Raw genomic sequence first — 22822 nt, 5'->3', positions numbered from 1 at the left:
TTAATTGAAAACGCACCGGACCGCACACACCAGCCTAACTTACTGGTGTCTGGAATCACCCACGACACCCGTTAAGCGAAACTCTAAGTGGGGAGGCTACAACCTCGACTAGCATGGGATCACAAAATTTATAACACACGCAAACTAGGGGAGCTACCCCCTCGTCTCCAACCGGAAACACCCATGCCCCCGGACCAGGTGGCATGTGTACCGGATGCAGCCGGTATCTTCCACCATGGTCTCTCTGTATGGTGTGTGCAAGGAAGGGGTTGACAACTTACTGAACCGTACCCTACCTATGGCAGGGACAAGTGGTAGTACGAAACAAGTATGGGGGTTAATGGAACAAGACTCGATCTACGGTCGACTCAGGAGGTTAAGGCATTCCCTACAGGATTAGTATAACAAATATATTTCATACCAACAAACAGAATCACCACTCATCATACCTCACCATGCCTTACCGGACATAATCGTCTCAACGAATTATTTGAGACAAGTTCATGTCTACCCAAGACAAAGACTTTCACGGATTCCTTCTGGTAGGCATGAAAGGCATACGAGGGTGATTACCATCACAAGCATATCAAATTCCAACAACAAAGAATCTTCATTATGCACTCGTGAGTATGATCATATCCTCACATAAAATAACGAATACTTCGTGTCAAGGTGGTGTTGTAACCGTATCAAACAACAAACAACAATATTATGCCAGGGTTCAGAATGCTTGCCTTCCAAGAGTATGTAGGTGGGGTGCATTTTTCGAAAGTTGTTTCCCTCTCCAAAATCCTATTTAAGAAAATTTCAAATTAACACATATTTTCAAAACAGTACAAAAAAGTTGTTTAGAAAATTTTCAAATAAATATGAAAATAAACTAGACAAAATTTGAGAAACAACAGAAAAAGAATCCAGTCAAATGGACTTGTATTTTAAAAGTTATAGCCAGTCAAAGTTTAGTCAAAACTCTGTTTTTAAATAAAATGGAAAAATAAAATGGTTAGAATAAGAATACATTTTCGAGGCGGGAAGACGTACTTCAGGGTTTACGTTTCCACTTAAACCAGCGCGGGTCGTTGCTGTGTCGCTGACAGTGGGTCTCTTGGGCCCACTGGTCAGGTTTAACCAGTCGCCCGCGCCTCCTTCCTCCTCTGGCCGAGCGGAGGCGGGGCTCCGGCGATTGCCGCCAACGAACGGTGGCTCCCCGCGGGATTCTGAGGGCGGGGGTGGATCCGCTGGTACAGGGCGGTCCTCCCAGTGGTTGAAAGGCTGGTGGGGATGAAGGGAGTCGCCGGCGGCGAGCTCCATAGCGGACGGCGGCTTCGGGAGCTAAAGGGGATTCGGCCTAGGCGGCTCCTGGTTGAGGCTGAGCGGTTGGGCGGCTCCGTACGGTCTAGGGGAGTCAGACGGTGGCACGGGATGGACTGGAGAGGCCCTGCTCGCGACGAACGGGACCGGAGTATGGCGGCGGCCGAACTGACCGGACACGGGGAAGACGGCCTCCCTCCATCGATTGCTGGCTGTGGGGGCTCTAGAGGGATGGCCCAAGGTCGTCTGAGGGTTTGGTTGAGCACGGGGTCTCCTATTTATAGGGAGGGGAGGTTGGTTCCGTCGGCGGGCAAGGATAAGACCGGCGAACCGCCATTCTGTTGCTGGCAGGGCGACGTGGCGGCGACAGGCACTAGCGGACGGGCTCGAGGATGAGATTGTCCTGCTCCTGGGGTAGCTGGCGCGCTGGAGTGGCTCGGGCGGTGCCGTCCATGGCAGAGGCTGGCAGAGCGGCAGTGGCGGCTTGCGGTGGTGGCGCTGTGTGGTGCCAGGAGGGGGCCAGGGCGACTCTGCGACAAGAGAGGGGTCGGGTGCGTTGGCGGCGAGTGGTAAAGGATCAGAATGGGCGCGGGGAGGGCGGCAGCGAGACGCGGCATCTCGGGCGCACACACGTGCAAAACGCGCGCTCTGGCCGCACCCAGAGCACGCACGCCATGTGTTCGGCAAAATGCTAAAGCATGCTAGGGGGCCTGGGTGAGGCTGGGAATTAACAGGGCCAGGTTAGAGGTAGCTAGGAGCTTAGTGGACATGGTTGTTGGGTCAGGGGATCAAGTTCATAATGCAAACTAAAAACTATGTCAAATCTGGCCATGCACACAAGGTGCTCGACAGACTGCCATGGGCATCTGGGCATCCCTTCTGGTGGCCAAAATCTCCAGATCAGAGTCTCTTTAGATGTAGGTGATGGCGGCAAGGTTAGTTTGGCAAGACCAGAAACTTGTTAGTGCAAGTTTTTGAGGAAACCAAATCTGGACAGAAAATGAAGGCTACTATTGTATGCACCAAAAGTATTCCAAAGGGCCCAATCTCCTAGACTTAAGGGTTTGGTAGGGTGGTTTATAAGTAGGAGAAAAATCATGAGTAATAGGGCAAGATAAAATATGGTTGCAGTAGAAAATACCGAACTGGACCAGAGAGCAAAAGAGGATGATTTGCTCAAATTTTTCAAAAGAACACCAATGTTTTTTTGCATATAGTTGAATTATACACTACTACTAACATCCCCCAATTTTGGTGGGATTTTTAAAGAAATATTTAAATAGATTGTAGTGCAAATTACAAACTGGACCAGATTTGAAAACTTGAGGTAGGGCTCAAAATCTCCAAATGACTAAAAGATATTTTTGCATAAAAGTGATGTAGGAATATCACATGTCATCCCCAAATTTTGGTGGAATTTTTAAAGAAGTATTTAAAAGTGTTGTAGTGCAAATGGGACTCTAAAACTATTGAAAAATCATTTTTTTAAAGAAATAAAGCTCAGGAAAAATAATTGCAGAAATAATTCCACTGATAAAAAGAAATGGTCTTGGGGAGATATACAAGTCCAACAATATTTTTGAAAGGTTTCCACCTAGAAGGAAAAACTTAATTCAGAGGGACGGGGTGATCTGAAATTAAAAGATAAAACCAGAAAATAAAAATTTAATTTCCTGGCAAAATTTTAATTAATAAATCAAGGTCAAAACTTTTGAGGTGTTACATAGGGCAGGGCCGCGCGCCCCTCCCCCTCTAGTACGAATAGGACAAGGAGAGGGGGGCGGCGCCCCCCCCTTCGTTCCTCTCTTCCTCCTCTTTCTCCCTTCTCCTAATCCAACAAGGAAGGGAGGGAGTCCTACTCCCGATGGGAGTAGGACTCCTCCTGGCGCGCCACCTCCTGGAAGGCCGTACCCCCCCCCCTTGCTCCTTTATATACGGGGGCAAGGGGCACCCCAAAGACACAAAAATTGATTTGATCTTTTAGCCATGTGCGATGCCCCCTCCACCATAGTCCACCTCGATAATACTGTAGCAGTGCTTAGGCAGAGCCCTGTGTCGTTAGAACATCATCATCGTCGCCACGCCGTCGTGCTGACAAAACTCTCCCTCAACACACGGCTGGACCGGAGTTCGAGGGACGTCATCGGGTTGAACCTGTGCTGAACTCGGAGGTGTTGTGCGTTCGGTACTTGATCGGTCGGATCATGAAGACGTACGACTACATCAACCGCGTTGTGCTAACGCTTCCTCTTTCGGTCTACGAGGGTACATGGACAACACTCTCCCCTCTCGTTGCTATGCATCACCATGATCTTGCGTGTGTGTAGGAATTTTTTTGAAATTACTACGTTCGCCAACATGATTTACATATGCATGAAATAAATGAAATAGATAAGGATTTCTTTGAACAACGTCCTCTACTAAAGCACATTTTGCATATCAAAACTCTGGGAGGTCCTCCTCCACCTAAAGGTGATCCTATGTTTGAATTAAAAAAATTGCCAAACACTTTGAAATATGCTTATCTTGATGAAAATAAGATATATCCTGCTATTATTAGTGCTAACCTTTTAGAACATGAAGAAGAAATATTATTGAAAGTTCTATGGAAGCACCGAGCTGATATTGGTTACACTCTTGATGATTTAAAGGGCATTAGTCCCACTCTATGTTAGCATAAAATTAATATGGAACCTGATGCCAAACCCTTTGTTGATCACCAACGTCGGTTAAACCGGAAGATGAAAGAAGTGGTAAGAATGGAAATATTAAAACTTTTGGAAGCAGGTATAATCTATCCTATAGCTGATAGTAGATGGGTAAGTCCTGTTCATTGTGTCCCTAAGAAAGGAGGTATAACTATTGTTCCTAATGATAGGAATGAACTTATTCCACAAAGAATTGTTACAGGCTATAGAATGGAAATTGATTTTATAAAATTAAACAAAGCAACTAGAAAAGATCATTACCCTCTGCCTTTTATTGATCAAATGCTTGAAAGATTATCTAAGCACACACACTTTTGCTTCCTTGATGGATATTCTGGGTTTTCACAAATACCTGCTTCTCAACCTGATCGAGAAAAGACCACTTTTACTTGTCCTTTTGGAAGCTATGCTTATAGACGTACGCCTTTTGGTTTATGTAATGCACGTGCTACCTTTCAAAGATGTATGACTGCTATATTCTCTAACTTTTGTGAAAAGATTTTTGATGTTTTCATGGATGACTTCTCTGTTTATGGGAAGTATTTTGGTGGTTGTTTAAGTAATCTTGAGTGAGTTTTGCAGAGATGTGAACAAACAAATCTTGTCTTGGATTGGGAGAACTGTCACTTTATGGTTAATGAAGGCATTGTCTTGGGTCATAAAATTTCCGAAAGAGGTATTGAAGTGGACCAAGCTAAGGTTGATGCAATTGAGGAAATGCCATATCCTAACGATATGAAAGGTATTCGTAGTTTCTTAGGTCATGCTGGTTTCTATAGGAGATTTATTAAAGACTTTACTAAAATTTCTAAGCCTCTTACGAATCTTTTGCAAATGGATATCCCTTTTCTTTTTGATGATGATTGTTTAGAAGCCTTTGAAACATTCAAGAAAGCCTTAATCTCTGCACCTATTGTTCAACCACCTGATTGGAACTTGCCTTTTGAAATTATGTGTGATGTTAGTGAATATGTTGTTGGTGTTTTTCTAGGACAAAGATTTGATAAGAAACTAAATGTTATTCATTATGCTAGTAAAACTGTAGACAGTGCTCAAAGGAACTACGCTACTACTGAAAAAGAATTCTTAACAGTGGTGTTTGCTTGTGATAAGTTTAGACCTTATATTGTTGATTCCAAAGTAACTGTTCACACAGACCATGCTGCTATTAAATATCTTATGGAAAAGAAATATGCTAAACCTAGACTTATTCGATGGGTTCTCTTGTTACAAGAATTTCATTTACATATCATTGATATAAAAGGAGCTGAGAACCCAGTAGCTGATAATTTATCTAGGCTTGAAAATGTGCTTGATGACCCACTACCTATTGATGATAGTTTTCCGGATGAGCAGTTAGCTGAAATAAATGTTTCTCATAGTACTCCTTGGTATGTTGACTATGCTAATTACATTGTTGCTAAATACTTACCACCTAGCTTTACATACCAACAAAAGAAAAAATTCTTCTATGATTTAAGACATTACTTTTGGGATGACCCACATCTTTATAAAGAAGGAGTAGATGGTATTATTAGACGTTCTGTACCTAAGCATGAACAGGGAAAAATCCTATGGAAATGTCACTCTGAAGCTTATGGAGGGTATCATGCTAGAGATAGAACTGCTCACAAGGTATTGCAGTCTGGATTTTATTGGCCTACTCTCTTCAAGGATAACCGTAAGTTCGTCTTATCTTGTGATGAATGTCGAAGAATAGGTAATATTCGTAAGTGTCAAGAAATGCCTATCAATTATTCACTTGCTATTGAACCATTTGAAGTTTTGGGATCTGATTACATGGGACCTTTTCCTTCCTCTAATGGGTATATACATATTTTGGTTGCTGTTTATTATGTTACTAAATGGGTAGAACCTGTTCCAACTAGTAGTGCTGATCACAATGAAGGAAATATGCCCTGGAGGCAATAATAAAGTTGTTATTTATTTCCTTATTTCATGATAAATGTTTATTATTCATGCTAGAATTGTGTTAACCGGAAACTTAGTACATGTGTGAATACATAGGCAAAACATATTGTCCCTAGTATGCCTCTACTTGACTAGCTCATTAATCAAAGATGGTTATGTTTCCTAACCATAGACATGTGTTGTCATTTGATGAACGGGATCACATCATTAGGAGAATGATGTGATGGACATGACCCATCCGTTAGCTTAGCATTATGATTGTTACAATTTCATTGCTATTGTTTCTTCATGAATTATACATGTTCCTCAGACTATGAGATTATGCAACTCCCGAATACCGGAGGAACACCTTGTGTGCTACAAAACGTCACAATGTAAATGGGTGATTATAAAGATGCTCTAGAGGTGTCTCCGAAGGTGTTTGTTGGGTTGGCATAGATCGAGATTAGGATTTGTCACTCCGTGTTTCGGAGAGGTATCTCTGGGCCTTCTCGGTAATGCTCATCACTATAAGCCTTGCAAACATTGTGACTAATGAGTTAGTTGCGGGATGAAGTATTATGGAACGAGTAAAGAGACTTGCCGGTAATGATATTGAACTAGGTATGATGATACCGACGACCGAATCTTGGGCAAATAACATACCGATGACAAAGGGAACAACGTATGTTGCTATGCGGTTTGACCGATAAAGATCTTCCTAGAATATGTAGGAACCAATATGAGCATCCAGGTTCCGCTATTGGTTATTGACCGGAGATGTGTCTCGGTCATGTCTACATAGTTCTCGAACCCGTAGGGTCCGCACGCTTAACGTTCGATGATGATTTGTATTATGAGTTATGTGATTTGACGACCGAAGTTTGTTCAGGGTCCCGGATGAGATCAAGGACATGACGAAGAGTCTCGAAATAGTCGAGAGGTAAAGATTCATATATTGGAAGGTTACATTCGGACACCGAAATGGTTCGGGTTGTTTCAGATAAATTTCGAAGTACCAGGGGTTACCAGAGCCCCCCCTCCCGGAAGTTCATGGGCCTTCATGGCCTTAGTGGAAAGGAGAGGAGGGCCACAAGGGAGGCCGCGCCCCCCATGTCTAGTTTGAATTGGACTAGGAAGGAGGGCGGCTCCCCCTCTTTCCTTCTCCCCTCTTTCTACTTCCCTCTCTCTCCCTCTCTTGGAAAAGAAGGGGACTCCAACTAGGATTGGGAATCCTAGTTGGACTCCCCAATGGCATGCGCCCCCTATGGCCGGCCTCCTCTCCTCCCCCCTTTATATACGTGGGAGGGGGCACCCCAAAGACACACCAAGTCTTCTCTTAGCCGTGTGCAGTGCTCCCCTCCACAGTTACACACCTCGGTCATATTGTCGTAGTGCTTAGCCGAGGCCCTATGCCGGTAACATTGTGACGCCCCCGATTCAATCGTACACTAATCATGCACGCAAACGTGTACGATCAAGATCAGGGACTCACGGGAACATATCACAACACAACTCTAAAACATAAATAAGCCATACAAGCATCATAATACAAGCCAGGGGCCTCGAGGGCTCGAATACAAGTGCTCGATCATAGACGAGTCAGCGGAAGCAACAATATCTGAGTACAGACATAAGTTAAACAAGTTTGCCTTAAGAAGCCTAGCACAAACTGGGATACAGATCGAAAGAGGTGCAGGCCTCCTGCCTGGGGTCCTCCTAACTACTCCTGGTCGTCGACAGCGGGCTGCACATAGTAGTAGGCACCTCCGGGGTAGTAGTCGTCATCGAAGGTGGCGTCTGGCTCCTGGGCTCCATCGTCTGGTTGCAGCAACCGAGTAGAGAAAGGGGGAAAAAGGGGGAACAAGGCAACCATGAGTACTCATCCAAAGTACTCGCAAGCAAGGAGCTACACTACATATGCATGGATATATGTGTAAAGGGCCATATCAGTGGACTGAACTGCAGAATGCCAGAATAAGAGGGGGATAGCTAGTCTTATCGAAGACTACGCTTCTGGTCACCTTCGTCTTGCAACAGGTAGAAGAGGGTAGGTTGAAGTCCTCCAAGTAGCATCACATAGCAATAATCCTACCCGGCGATCCCCTCCTCGTAACCCTGAGAGAGAGCGACCACCGGTTGTATCTGGCACTTGGAAGGGTGTGTTTTATTAAGTATCCGGTTCTAGTTGTCATAAGGTCAAGGTACAACTCCAAGTCGTCCTGTTACCGAAGATCACGGCTATTCGAATAGATTAACTTCCCTGCAGGGGTGCACCAACTTACCCAACACGCTTGATCCCATTTGGCCGGACACACTTTCCTGGGTCATGCCCGGCCGCGGAAGATCAACACGTCGCAGCCCCACCTAGGCTCAACAGAGAGGCCAGCACGCCGGTCTAAACCTAAGCGCACAGGGGTCTGGGCCCATCGCCCATAGCACACCTGCACGTTGCGTACGCGGCCGAAAGCAGAACTAGCCCCCTTAATACAAGAGCAGGCTTACGTTCCAATCCGGCGCGCGCCACTCAGTCGCTGGCGTCACGAAGTGCTTCGGCTGATACCACGACGCCGGGATACCCATAACTACTCCCACGTAGATGGTTAGTGCGTATAGGCTCGTAGCCGACTCAGATCAAATACCAAGATCTCGTTAAGCGTGTTAAGTATCCGCGAACGCCGAACAGGGCCAGGCCCACCTCTCACCCAGGTAGTCTCAACCTGCCCTGTCGCTCCGCCACAAAGTAACAGTCGGGGACCGTCGGGAACCCAGGCCCACCTCTACCGGGATGGAGCCACCTGTCCTTTCAGCCCCCATCTCCGAACAGTATCACAGGTAATGTAACAGTGTAAAGTATATAGTATATGCCCGTGATCACCTCCCGAAGTGATCACAGCCCAGTAGTATAGCATGGCAGACGGACAAGAGTGTAGGGCCACTGATGGAACACTAGCATCCTATACTAAGCAGTAGGATAGCAGGTAAAGGTAACAACAGTAGTAGCAAGGACAGGCTATGCAGCAGTATAGGATTAACTGAAAGCAGTAACATGCTACACTACTCTAATGCAAGCAGTATAGAGAAGAGTAGGCGATATCTGGTGATCAAAGGGGGGGCTTGCCTGGTTGCTCTGGCAAGAGAGAGGGGTCGTCAACACCGTAGTCGAACTGGGCAGCAGCAGTGTCGGTCTCGTAGTCTACCGGAGAGAAGAGGGGGAAGAAACAATGAATACCATGTAAACAGATGCATATCGATGCATGACATGACAGGTAACGATGCTAGGCGTGCCCTAACGTGGTATGAGATGGTACCGGTTAAGGGGGGAAACATCCGGGAAAATATCCCCGGTGTTTCGTGTTTTCGGGCAGAGGAGCCGGAGGGGGAAAGTTGCGAGTTCGATAGGTTAGGGGTGTGAGGCGGACGAACGGACTGCGTATCCGGATTCGTCTCGTCGTTCTGAGCAACTTTCATGTTGAAAATATTTTAATCCGAGTTACTGATTAAAAGATATGATTTTCTAAAGACTTTATTAATTTCTGGAATTTAATTAATTATTTAACCAAACATTATCCAGAACAGTAAAAGCTGACGTCAGCATGACATCAGGGTGATGTCAGCAGTCAACGTTGACCATTGACCTAGTCAACCTGACGTGTGGGTCCAGTGGGACCCACCTGTCATTCTCTGTTTAGTTTAATTACAGATTAGTTAATTTTAATTAGTGATTAGGTTAATCTAATCAGGATTAATTAACTTAATTAATTACTTAATTAATATTTTAATTATTTTAGTTATTATTCATTTATTTATTTAATATATTTATTTATTTATTTTATTATTTATTATTATTTTTATTATTTAAAAAAAACGTTATGGGGCGGGGCCCCCTAGTCAGTGGCCCGGGGGGGCTAGCGGGCACAGGGCGGTGCGGGTTCGGGCGCAACCCGCACCCGTTCGTTCGGGCGCACGCCCAGGGGGGGTGGGCGGAGCCGGCAGGGCGAGGGGAGCAGGGGAGGCCGGTGGCCACGGCGAGGCGCCGGCCACGGCAGGGCGGACGGTCGCCGGAGGAGGGCGCCAAGAGGAGGCCGCGGCCCGGGGCGGCAACAAGTGCGGCCGGGCGTGTGCGGGCGACGACGGGAGGGCGTGCGAAGGGCGGGCGCACGGCTTACGCCGGTGGCCGTGGGTGGTCGCGGTCGGGGCCGGGACGGAGCTAGGCGCGCGCCGGGGAGGAGGAGGAGAGGTGCTCACGGGGAGGGGCGCGTAGGGTCTAGGCAGTGGGGGGTGAGGAGGACGTCGGGGACGACGCGTCGTGGAGGAAGCCGACCGGCGAGGAGGTCCGGCGAGGCGACGGCGATTCGGGGAAGACGATGAGGGGCTCCGGCGGCGCGGTCCTCGCGCGGCGGGGGCGAGGTAGCTCCGGGAAGCGTCGGTGTTCGGGCGGCGAGCGGTGGCCTCCGGGGGGGGGGGGCGGGGAGGTGACGAGGCGGCCCAGCGGGGAGGTGGCGTATGCGAGGTGGTGGCGAGACGAGGCGGCGACGGCGGAGGCGAGGTGCGGTCGGGGTGAGCCCCGATCCAGATCGGGGGAGGGGGCGAGAGGGACGAGGGAGTGGGGGGGTCTCCTCGATCCAGACTGAATCGAGAGAGGGGGGGAAGTGGGGGCGACGGGGGGGGGGGGGGGTTAGGGTTTGCGGGTGTGAGGGGATAAGGGAGTGGGGCGGGTCGGCCGGCTGGGCCAGTGGGCTGGCCTGGCTGTCAGCTGGGCCGGTTGGCCCATTGGGGGGGTCCCTTTTCTTTTGTTGTTTTTTTACCTTTTGTATTTTCTTTTATTATTTATTTTCTTTTTTAATTCATTTAAAAGTATTTAGGCATTTTATAAAAATGTGTTTACTGCACTATAATTACCTATGCCATTTTTGGCACAGACCTGACATTTTTGTTTTGATGTTTGAAAACTTTTGATGTTTGACAATATTTAAATTTTTAATTTGAAAAGTTTCGAACCGACGCGAGATTAGCAACAGTAAACGAGGTGACGTGGCATCATTAGCAGAGGTTCACTGTAGCTTAAATACCCGGGCGTCACAATTCTCCTCCACTACAAGAAATCTCGTCCCGAGATTTAGGAGCGGGAGTAAGGGGGAATGGATTTGGTTACGAAATTTTAACGAATCTTCTCGGTCTTGGTTGCTCTTCTTGAAGTGGTAGATCCATAGCGTTGATGTCTTCATTCCTATGCATCAATACATCATGATGAGGTTGTCGTCCTTCCTTCAGGAACTCCATCGTACTTACGAAAATTATAAGGGTTAACTTCGGAAGAACAGGCCTCTACAAGGTTGCTTAGCCTGTAGATAACAATAGGGAAGGTGGCGGAAAGTAACTCTCGAACTAAAACTTAAGAATGTATCGTGAGCAAAGTAAGAAGGTACAACAAGGAGTTCCAAGCGGATAGACAATCGTTCGATGCCGGAAAAGAGTGCGAAAGGGGTTCAAAGCATCAAGATTAAGTATTGCATCTGATACCGGAACAGATCACTAGGAAGGTGGCTCGCGAATTACACACGAAGCCAAGCGTGAGTATTGACTTTGGGAAAGGGGGTACAGGAGGGTCAGGTTTCGATCCTGTGGAACTGTGGGTTATGGGCCCACCATGTGGGTTAAAAGTAGGAAAGGCAGTGACGTCTTGCACAATCATGTAAGCAAGGCATGTTAGAGGATAGCCTGACAGTTATGTCGGCAACAATGTCGGTACCAAGGGCGAGGGACGAAGAGAACCATCTTCCTGCTCGTTGAACGAGGCGGACCAATAGGCAAAGTTCTCGTCCATCGGTGGTTACCGGAATGTCATCACCAAAATAACAGGGTCTTTCTGACAGAATTGTACACCGAGGTGTTTACAAAAGTAGGAGAATATTACTGCTTAGATCTCATAGATCACAAGAAAGGTTAAACCAAACAATGGAAAGGAAGATATGATTATCGGATTTAACCAGATCAATGGAAAGGAAAAATGTGTTTAAACACATTTTCCAGGGGTATATCCTTCCCAAGGACAAGCAGATGATATCCATGACAGGATAGTAGGTAGAAAACCATTTTAGGTAAGGGGAGAAAAATTTCATGACATTACCCATACAACGGTGTTTGGATAATTGATAAAGAGAATTTAGCATTGTGCTTCAAATGTTCTTGGTGATGAACGGAGTACCACAGACATGCTTCAGGTAGCAATGATATGGTGTTTCAATCAAGGGCCCGACTTCGGATACACCAATGATCCATCAGGAGTAACTTATAAAATAAGTCCTACCACTTCCTCCAGGAGGAATGGTTATCCTTGCAAAAGAAATCATAATGATAGGTCCTCCAGCCAGGGGGGGGGTGCTAGGCATGACATCATGTTACCGGGTCATCAAAGGACAAACAACATAACTCCTGGAAAGTTGTCCCAACCATCATATCTGACCGAGATTCAGATCCAATTGGTGTCATGATGCCTCAGACTCAGGATGTCCGAGAAGAAAAGGCGCAACACAAATCGTTGAAATGGCATTGCAAGATTCTCGGGAAATGAACTATGGGAGCGGGTTCCTAAAACAATAGTTCATCATTAAACCAAGGAGAGGTGAGGAGGTGGCTGATTGACTCAGAGACAATTCATTGAGATTTTCAAAATATGGATTTCCACAATAATGTGAACAAGAAGATGACATTTGTCAGATCAAATGGTATAATGATGTATGCTCGAGGAAAACATACACAATTAAACATTGGTTGAAAGGTGCACCCGAAATATGGGTTGGGTTGCACGACCAATGTCAGAATGGTGATTCAATAGTCAATAGCCTAAGAATGAACTTTCGACCATTAACTTCAAAAAAATAGGGTTGCTAGAAGGAAAGAATCCAAACAACACCGTTCACTTGTTGGAATTAACACGGGGACCAAGAAAGAATGGTGATGGTGAGAAGTATTTCTATGTCAAGAATTCTCAAGAGGTGGAACAAATCTCAGAACATTCTTGACATAAAGGATGGTAATACTCCAAGGTAAAGAAGAACAATTGCTGGATAGCAAGGAACTCAAGGTATAACACCAAACATGAACAAGCTTGTGTTGGTGGGAGGGCAATAAAGTGGTCGACGATAATACAATTCATCGAGGGCAAGGATGGTATTTCTCATCATGAATTCAATTGATATCCTGGATGAGCTCAGAATGTTGATGATCACGACACCTTTGTCGCGAGAGTTCATGAAGATGTAATCGATCGGTAACGACATCAAGTCAAGTAATGATGAAGTGAAAGGTTATTGGAACCAAGGGTACGACACAAACTCGAAACCAAGCTTGTTGTTCAAGGCGAAATGATATGACGATGAGGATCGACGTAAGGTTAGTTCATCGTCGAAAATTGGTGCTCCGAGAATAAGGACCAGGTAGCACAGTTAGAATCGTCACGACAATGATATAGCCAAACAGGCTAGGAATGGCGTGATCGGGTACAAACTCGTACTTATAGAAGCTTACTGAAGAGTTGTTGAACCGAAGAGCGGACTCGGTTCAGTTATCGGTGTCTTTGAGTGTTCAATAACTCAGAGCCCGCGAAAAATTGGAATCAGTGGGAAGGTAGCACTTGATGAAGAACTCATAAAAAGTTATGCAGTTCCATGATAATCTCGAGATACCAGGGGGGTAATACTCGACACAAGATCAAAGTAAAGGTTGGACTGGTGTATTGATCCATAGAAGACAATTGTTTTAACTTGTCCGAGAAATGAGATCAAAGAAGAACAATCATGGTCGGAACCACGGTTGCAAAAGGCCAGATCCTAGATATAAGATGAACTTATACCAAAGGAATAATTTATTTAAGAGAAGCTTTAATGATAAGATCTACATCGTGTCCATGGGCATGAACACAAGTTCAAGGTCGACTCCCACTTCTCCAATGCATAACCTTTCATTCACTTCTCACGTTCGATGAAGTTGCAGTGTTGAAATTTTATCTGGTGAAGCACCAGAAGAGTATGACTCGTGAAAACTTTCGGGTTCACACGGTTTAGAGAAGGCATATGTTCAACCCATAGGGGCTTCTTAGAAACATATACCACAAGTTTCAAGAGTAAATAACACAAGCCCGAAAGCAGAGCATGGTTGGCCAAGCAGAGGATACAACTTAACAAAGGCATTATGTATCAGGGGAAGAACTCACAAGGTGATCAAATGTGAAGGACACTGTCGGATAACAATCCAACAAAGGACTTGATGGTCCACAAAGGATCTGATACGAGTATCGGTACTCAACTAGAGGAAGAAGAATGCAAGGAGATCAGATTATAGAAACAACTGACTAACTCAATTGTCAAATGCAAAGGAATTATGATTTCCAAATCAAGGGATCAGAAGCAATGCTCTGATTAGGGATGGATAAGTTGAATAGCCTTAGGGTACAATCAACGACAATTGGATTGGTCGAGAACCAATTCCAGTTAAAAGAATGGAAGCTCAGCCGGAAAGGTAATTTATAAGGATCAATGATGATTGCGTGTATTCGCAACATATTGAGTCAACAGACTCAAAATGATAATGACAAGGAATGTCAATAAGATTTCTATACTTATGGGATTAATCATAATGAAAGCAAACAAGAAATTCCAGAGCAATAGGTTGCTGAGGATTTTCGGAATATCGGGTGGTATTTCGAAGACTTTTGTGTAACACATGAACAACTGGGGGATGAGCGGATACTCGATAAGTGCGAGAATTTATTTGAAGGGGGTATTCATGTGGCAAAGAACTGCTAGGCAGTAGGCACAAAGTATTCTCGGAACAATAGAGAAAACTTCGGGGTATCTTGTAATAACAAGATCAATGGGGGATGATCATATGAATGGCAAGTGTAAGTAGTTATCCATACGGATTTATCGGTGGTCAGGAATAGCAAAAGTGATGGGCACAAAGTCTCGAGAGAACATCAGAGAGTATCTTCGGAATCTTCTGATGTAGCAGGCGATCCTCTGCAGTAAGGGGCTCTCCGGGTGGATGCGATCACGAGATCCTAATCTTAGAGTTAGCAAATTCATTTAACCCGAATAGTAGAGAGATCAGAGTCCCAGAGTATAGGTCGAGGAGTAAAAGATCCTACTACCACCCGATGGCGACGTGGGCCCATGGGCCACACAGCCATGTTAGTAAAAGTTTTTCAATGACTAGACTCGACTTCGGCCAAGGAGTTGGAAAGGGGGATTCCTATAGGCAGTTGGCTCTGATACCAACTTGTGACGCCCCCGATTCAATCGTACACTAATCATGCACGCAAATGTGTACGATCAAGATCAGGGACTCACGGGAAGATATCACAACACAACTCTAAAACATAAATAAGTCATACAAGCATCATAATACAAGCCAGGGGCCTCGAGGGCTCGAATACAAGTGCTCGATCATAGACGAGTCAGCGGAAGCAACAATATCTGAGTACAGACATAAGTTAAACAAGTTTGCCTTAAGAAGGCTAGCACAAACTGGGATACAGATCGAAAGAGGTGCAGGCCTCCTGCCTGGGATCCTCCTAACTACTCCTGGTCGTCGACAGCGGGCTGCACGTAGTAGTAGGCACCTCCGGGGTAGTAGTCGTCATCGACGGTGGCGTCTGGCTCCTGGGCTCCATCGTCTGGTTGCAGCAACCGAGTAGAGAAAGGGGAAAAAAGGGGGAACAAGGCAACCGTGAGTACTCATCCAAAGTACTCGCAAGCAAGGAGCTACACTACATATGCATGGATATATGTGTAAGGGCCATATCAGTGGACTGAACTGCAGAATGCCAGAATAAGAGGGGGATAGCTAGTCTTATCGAAGACTACGCTTCTAGTCACCTTCGTCTTGCAACAGGTAGAAGAGGGTAGGTTGAAGTCCTCCAAGTAGCATCACATAGCAATAATCCTACCCGGCGATCCCCTCCTCGTAACCCTGAGAGAGAGCGACCACCGGTTGTATCTGGCACTTGGAAGGGTGTGTTTTATTAAGTATCCGGTTCTAGTTGTCATAAGGTCAAGGTACAACTCCAAGTCGTCCTGTTACCGAAGATCACGGCTATTCGAATAGATTAACTTCCCTGCAGGGGTGCACCAACTTACCCATCACGCTTGATCCCATTTAGCCGGACACACTTTCCTGGGTCATGCCCAGCCGCGGAAGATCAACACGTCGCAGCCCCACCTAGGCTCAACAGAGAGGTCAACACGCCGGTCTAAACCGAAGCGCACAGGGGTCTGGGCCCATCGCCCATAGCACACCTGCACGTTGCGTACGCGGCCGAAAGCAGAACTAGCCCCCTTAATACAAGAGCAGGCTTACATTCCAATCCGGCGCGCGCCACTCAGTCGCTGGCGTCACGAAGTGCTTCGGCTGATACCACGACGCCGGGATACCCATAACTACTCCCACGTAGATGGTTAGTGCGTATAGGCTCGTAGCCGACTCAGATCAAATACCAAGATCTCGTTAAGCGTGTTAAGTATCCGCGAACGCCGAACAGGGCCAGGCCCACCTCTCACCCAGGTAGTCTCAACCTGCCCTGTCGCTCCGCCACAAAGTAACAGTCGGGGACCGTCGGGAACCCAGGCCCACCTCTACCGGGATGGAGCCACCTGTCCTTTCAGCCCCCATCTCCGAACAGTATCACAGGTAATGTAACAGTGTAAAGTATATAGTATATGCCCGTGATCACCTCCCGAAGTGATCACAGCCCAGTAGTATAGCATGGCAGACGGACAAGAGTGTAGGGCCACTGATGGAACACTAGCATCCTATACTAAGCAGTAGGATAGCAGGTAAAGGTAACAACAGTAGTAGCAAGGACAGGCTATGCAGCAGTATAGGATTAACTGAAAGCAGTAACATGCTACACTACTCTAATGCAAGCAGTATAGAGAAGAGTAGGCGATATCTGGTGATCAAAGGGGGGGCTTGCCTGGTTGCTCTGGCAAGAGAGAGGGGTCGTCAACACCGTAGTCGAACTGGGCAGCAGCAGTGTCGGTCTCGTAGTCTACCGGAGAGAAGAGGGGGAAGAAACAATGAATACCATGTAAACAGATGCATATCGATGCATGACATGACAGGTAACGATGCTAGGCGTGCCCTAACGTGGTATGAGATGGTACCGGTTAAGGGGGGAAACATCCGGGAAAATATCCCCGGTGTTTCGTGTTTTCGGGCAGAGGAGCCGGAGGGGGAAAGTTGCGAGTTCGATAGGTTAGGGGTGTGAGGCGGACGAACGGACTGCGTATCCGGATTCGTCTCGTCGTTCTGAGCAACTTTCATGTTGAAAATATTTTAATCCGAGTTACGGATTAAAAGATATGATTTTCTAAAGATTTTATTAATTTCTGGAATTTAATTAATTATTTAACCCAACATTATCCAGAACAGTAAAAGCTGACGTCAGCATGACATCAGGGTGATGTCAGCAGTCAACGTTGACCATTGACCTAGTCAACCTGACGTGTGGGTCCAGTGGGATCCACCTGTCATTCTCTGTTTAGTTTAATTACAGATTAGTTAATTTTAATTAGTGATTAGGTTAATCTAATCAGGATTAATTAACTTAACTAATTACTTAATTAATTAATTAATTAATATTTTAATTATTTTAGTTATTATTCATTTATTTATTTAATATATTTATTTATTTATTTTATTATTTATTATTATTTTTATTATTATTTAAAAAAACGTTATGGGGCGGGGCCCCCTAGTCAGTGGCCCGGGGGGGCTAGCGGGCACAGGGCGGTGCGGGTTCGGGCGCAACCCGCACCTGTTCGTTCGGGCGCACGCCCAGGGGGGTGGGCGGAGCCGGCAGGGCGAGGGGAGCAGGGGAGGCCGGTGGCCAAGGCGAGGCGCCGACCACGGCAGGGCGGACGGTCGCCGGAGGAGGGCGCCAAGAGGAGGCCGCGGCCCGGGGCGGGCGACGACGGGAGGGCGTGCGAAGGGCGGGCGCATGGCTTATGCCGGTGGCCGTGGGTGGTCGCGGTCGGGGCCGGGACGGAGCTAGGCGCGCGCCGGGGAGGAGGAGGAGAGGTGCTCACGGGGAGGGGCGCGTAGGGTCTAGGCAGTGGGGGGTGAGGAGGACGTCGGGGACGACGCGTCGTGGAGGAAGCCGACCGGCGAGGAGGTCCGGCGAGGCGACGGCGATTCGGGGAAGACGGTGAGGGGCTCCGGCGGCGCGGTCCTCGCGCGGCGGGGGCGAGGTAGCTCCGGGAAGCGTCGGTGTTCGGGCGGCGAGCGGCGGCCTCCGGGGGGGCGGGGAGGTGACGAGGCGGTCCGGCGGGGAGGTGGCGTATGCGAGGTGGCGGCGAGACGAGGCGGCGACGGCAGAGGCAAGGTGCGGTCGGGGTGAGCCCCGATCCAGATCGGGGGAGGGGGCGAGAGGGACGAGGGAGTGGGGGGGTCTCCTCGATCCAGACTGAATCGAGAGAGGGGGGAAGTGGGGGCGACGGGGGGGGTTAGGGTTTGCGGGTGTGAGGGGATAAGGGAGTGGGGCGGGTCGGCCGGCTGGGCCAGTGGGCTGGCCTGGCTGTCAGCTGGGCCTGTTGGCCCATTGGGGGGGGTCCCTTTTCTTTTGTTTCGTTTTTTTACCTTTTGTATTTTCTTTTATTATTTGTTTTCTGTTTTAATTCATTTAAAAGTATTTAGGCATTTTATAAAAATGTGTTTACTGCACTATAATTACCTATGCCATTTTTGGCACAGACCGAACATTTTTGTTTTGATGTTTGAAAACTTTTGATGTTTGACAACATTTAAATTTTTAATTTGAAAAGTTTCGAACCGACGCGAGATTAGCAACAGTAAACGAGGTGACGTGGCATCATTAGCAGAGGTTCACTGTAGCTTAAATACCCGGGCGTCACAAACATCATCATCACCGTCGTCACGCTGTCGTGCTGACGGAATTATCCCTCGTTCTCAACTGGATCAAGAGCTCGAGGGACACTATCATGCTGAACGTGTGCTGAACATGGAGGTGCCGTACGTACGGTGCTTGGATTGGTTGGATCTCGAAGACGTTTGACTACATCAACCGTGTCACTAAACGCTTCTGCTTTCGGTCTACGAGGGTACATGGACACACTCTCCCCGCTCGTTGCTATGCTTCTCCTAGATAGATCTTGTGTGATCATAGGAATTTTTTTTGAAATACTATGTTCCCCAACAGTGGCATCCGATCTAGGAATATCCGTAGATGTTATATGCACGAGTAGAACACAAAGAGTTGTGGGCGATAATAGTCATACTGCTTACCAGCAACGTCTTACTATGATTTGGTGGTATTTTTTGATGAAGCGGCCCGGACCGACGTTACATGACCGCGTTCATGAGACTAGTTCTACCGAAGTGCTTCACACACAGGTGGCTAGCGGGTGTCTATTTCTGCAACTTTAGTTGAATCGAGTTTGACTATGCCCGGTCCTTGTTGAAGGTTAAAACAACACACTTGACGAAAAATCATTATGGTTTTGATGCGTATGTAAGAACAGTTCTTGCTAGAAGCCCGTAGCAGCCACGTAAAACTTGCAAGAACAAAGTAGAGGACGTCTAACTTGTTTTTGCATGGCTTGTTGTGATGTGATATGGTCAAGATGTGATGATATATAAATTGTTGTATGAGATGATCATGTTTTGTAAAAGTTATCGGCAATTGGCAGGAGCCTTATGGTTGTCGATTTATTGTATGAAATGCAATCGCCATGTAATTGCTTTACTTTATCACTAAGCGGCAGCGATAGTCGTGGAAGCAATAGTTGGTGAGACAACAACGATGCTACGATGGAGATCAAGGTGTCAAGCCGGTGATGATGGTGATCATGATGGTGCTTTGGAGATGGAGATCAAAGGCACAAGATGATGATGGCCATATCATATCACTTATTTTGATTGCATGTGATGCTTATCATTTACGCATCTTATTTTTCTTAGTACGGCGGTAGCATTATAAGATGATCCCTCACTAAATCTCAAGGTATAAGTGTTCTCTCTGAGTATGCACCGTTGCTACAGTTTGTCATGCCGAGACACCACGTGATGATCGGGTGTGATAAGCTCTATGTTCACATACAACGGGTGCAAGCCAGTTTTGCACACGCAGAATACTCGGGTTAAACTTGACGAGCCTAGCATATTGCTACATCTTGAGCCTGCGTTGGTTTTCCCCGAAGAGGAAGGGATGATGCAGCAGAGTAGCGTAAGTATTTCCCTCAGTTTTTGAGAACCAAGGTATCAATCTAGTAGGAGGCCACGCTCAAGTCCCTCGTACCTGCACAAAACGATAGCTACTCGCAACCAATGCGATTAGGGGTTGTCAATCCCTTCACGGTCACTTACGAGAGTGAGATCTGATAGATATAATATTTTTGGTATTTTTGGTATAAAGATGCAAAGTAAAAAGTAAAAAGCAAAGCAAGATTAAAGTGACGGAGATTGATATGATGAGAATAGACCCGGGGGCCATAGGTTTCACTAGTGGCTTCTCTCAAGAGCATAAGTATTCTACGGTGAGTGAACAAATTACTGTTGAGCAATTGACAGAATTGAGCATAGTTATGAGAATATCTAGGCATGATCATGTATATAGGCATCACGTCCGTGACAAGTAGATCGAAACGATTCTGCATCTACTACTATTACTCCACTCATCGACCGCTATCCAGCATGCATCTAGAGTATTAAGTTAAAAACAGAGTAACGCCTTAAGCAAGATGACATGATGTAGAGATATAAATTCAGGCAATATGAAATAAACCCCATCTTGTTATCCTCGATGGCAATGATACAATACGTGCCTTGCGGCCCCTTCTGTCACTGGGTAAGGACACCACAAGATCAAACCCAAAGCTAAGCACTTCTCCCATGGCAAGAACTACCAATCTAGTTGGCCAAACCAAACGGATAATTCGAATATTATTCATAGATAGAGTTGATCATAAACCCACAATTCATCGATCTCAACAAACACACCGCAAAAAGAAGATTACATCGAATAGATCTCCACGAGAGAGGGGGAGAACTTTGTATTGAGATTCAAAAAGAGAGAATAAGCCATCTAGCTACCAACTATGGACCCGAAGGTCTGAGGTAAACTACTCACACTTCATCGGAGAGGCTATGATGATGTAGAAGCCCTCCGTGATGACGGCCCTCTTCCGGCGGAGCTCCGGAACAGGCCTCAAGATGGGATCTCGTGGATATAGAAAGTTGCGGTGGTGGAACTAGGTTTTTGGCTCCTGTTCTTATCGTTTGGGGGTACGTGTGTATATATAGGAGGAAGGAGTACGTCGGTGGAGCTCCGAGGGGCCCATGAGGCAGGGGGCGCGCCCTAGGGGGGCGCCCCCACCCTCATGACCGCCTCTTTTGTTCCTTGGAGCAGGGTCCAAGTCTCCTCGATCACGTTTGGTGAGAAAATGACGTTCCCAAAGATTTTATTCCGTTTGGACTCTGTTTGATATTCCGTTTCTTCGAAACACTGAAATAGGCAAAAAACAGCAATTCTGGGTTGGGCCTACGGTTAATAGGTTAGTCCCAAAAATAATATAAAAGTGGAAAATAAAGCCCAATATAGTCCAAAACAGTAGATAATATAGCATGGAGCAATCAAAAATTATAGATACGTTGGAGACGTATCACATATGCAGATATGGCCTGGAACACTAAGACCGAAAGGTCGAACATGAATCATATAGTAGATATGATGAACATAGTGATGTTCACCATTGAAAACTACCCCATCTCACGTGATGATCGGACATGGTTTAGTTGATATGGATCACGTGATCATTTAGATGACTAGAGGGATGTCTATCTAAGTGGAAGTTCTTAAGTAATATGATTAATTGAACTTTAATTTATCATGAAACTAGTACATGATAGTATTTTGCATGTCTAGGTTGCTGTAGATCAATGGCCCATGCTACCGTTCCTTTGAATTTTAATGCGTTCCTAGAGAAAGCTAAGTTGAAAGATGATGGTAGCAACTACACAGACTGGGTCCATAACTTGAGTATTATCCTCATTGCTGCACAGAAGAATTACGTCCTGGAAGCACCGCTAGGTGCAAGACCCGCTGCAAGAGCAAATGCCGGACGTTATGAATGTCTGGCAGGGCAAAGCTGATGACTACTCGATAGTTTAGTGTGCCATGCTTTACGGCTTAGAATCGGGACTTCAACGACATTTTGAATGTGATGGAGCGTATGAGATGTTCCAGGAGTTGAAGTTAATATTTCAAGCAAATGCCCGAATTGAGAGATATGAAGTCTCCAATAAGTTCTATAGCTAGAAGATGGAGGAGAATAGTTCTGTCAGTGAACATATACTCGAAATGTCTGGGTACCACAACCACTTGACTTAGCTAGGAGTTAATCTTCCTGATGATAGTGTCATTGACAGAGTTCTTCAATCACTGCCACCAAGCTACAAAAGCTTCATGATGAACTATAATATGTAAGGGATGGATAAGACAATTCCCAAGCACTTCGCGATGCTAAAGGATGTGGAGGTAGAAATCAAGAAGGAGCATCAATTGTTGATGTTTGATAAGACCACCAGTTTCAAGAAGAAGGGCAAAGGGAAGAAGGGGAACTTCAAGAAGAAGGCAAGCAAGTTGCTGCTCAAGTGAAGAAGCCCAAGTCTGGACCTATGCCTGAGACTGAGTGCTTCTACTACAAAGGGACTGGTCACTAGAAGCAGAACTACCCCAAGTATTTGGCGGATAAGAAGGATGGCAAAGTGAAAGGTATATTTGATATACATGTTATTGACGTGTACCTTACTAATGCTCGTAGTAGCGCCTGGGTATTTGATTCCGGTTCTGTTGCTCATATTTGCAACTCGAA

The sequence above is a fragment of the Triticum aestivum genome, chromosome 3A (genome assembly GCF_018294505.1).
Source record: "Triticum aestivum cultivar Chinese Spring chromosome 3A, IWGSC CS RefSeq v2.1, whole genome shotgun sequence".
NCBI classification, from domain to species: domain Eukaryota; kingdom Viridiplantae; phylum Streptophyta; class Magnoliopsida; order Poales; family Poaceae; genus Triticum; species Triticum aestivum.
The sequence above is the reverse complement of the archived record's forward strand: the minus strand, read 5'-3'. Positions refer to the sequence as shown.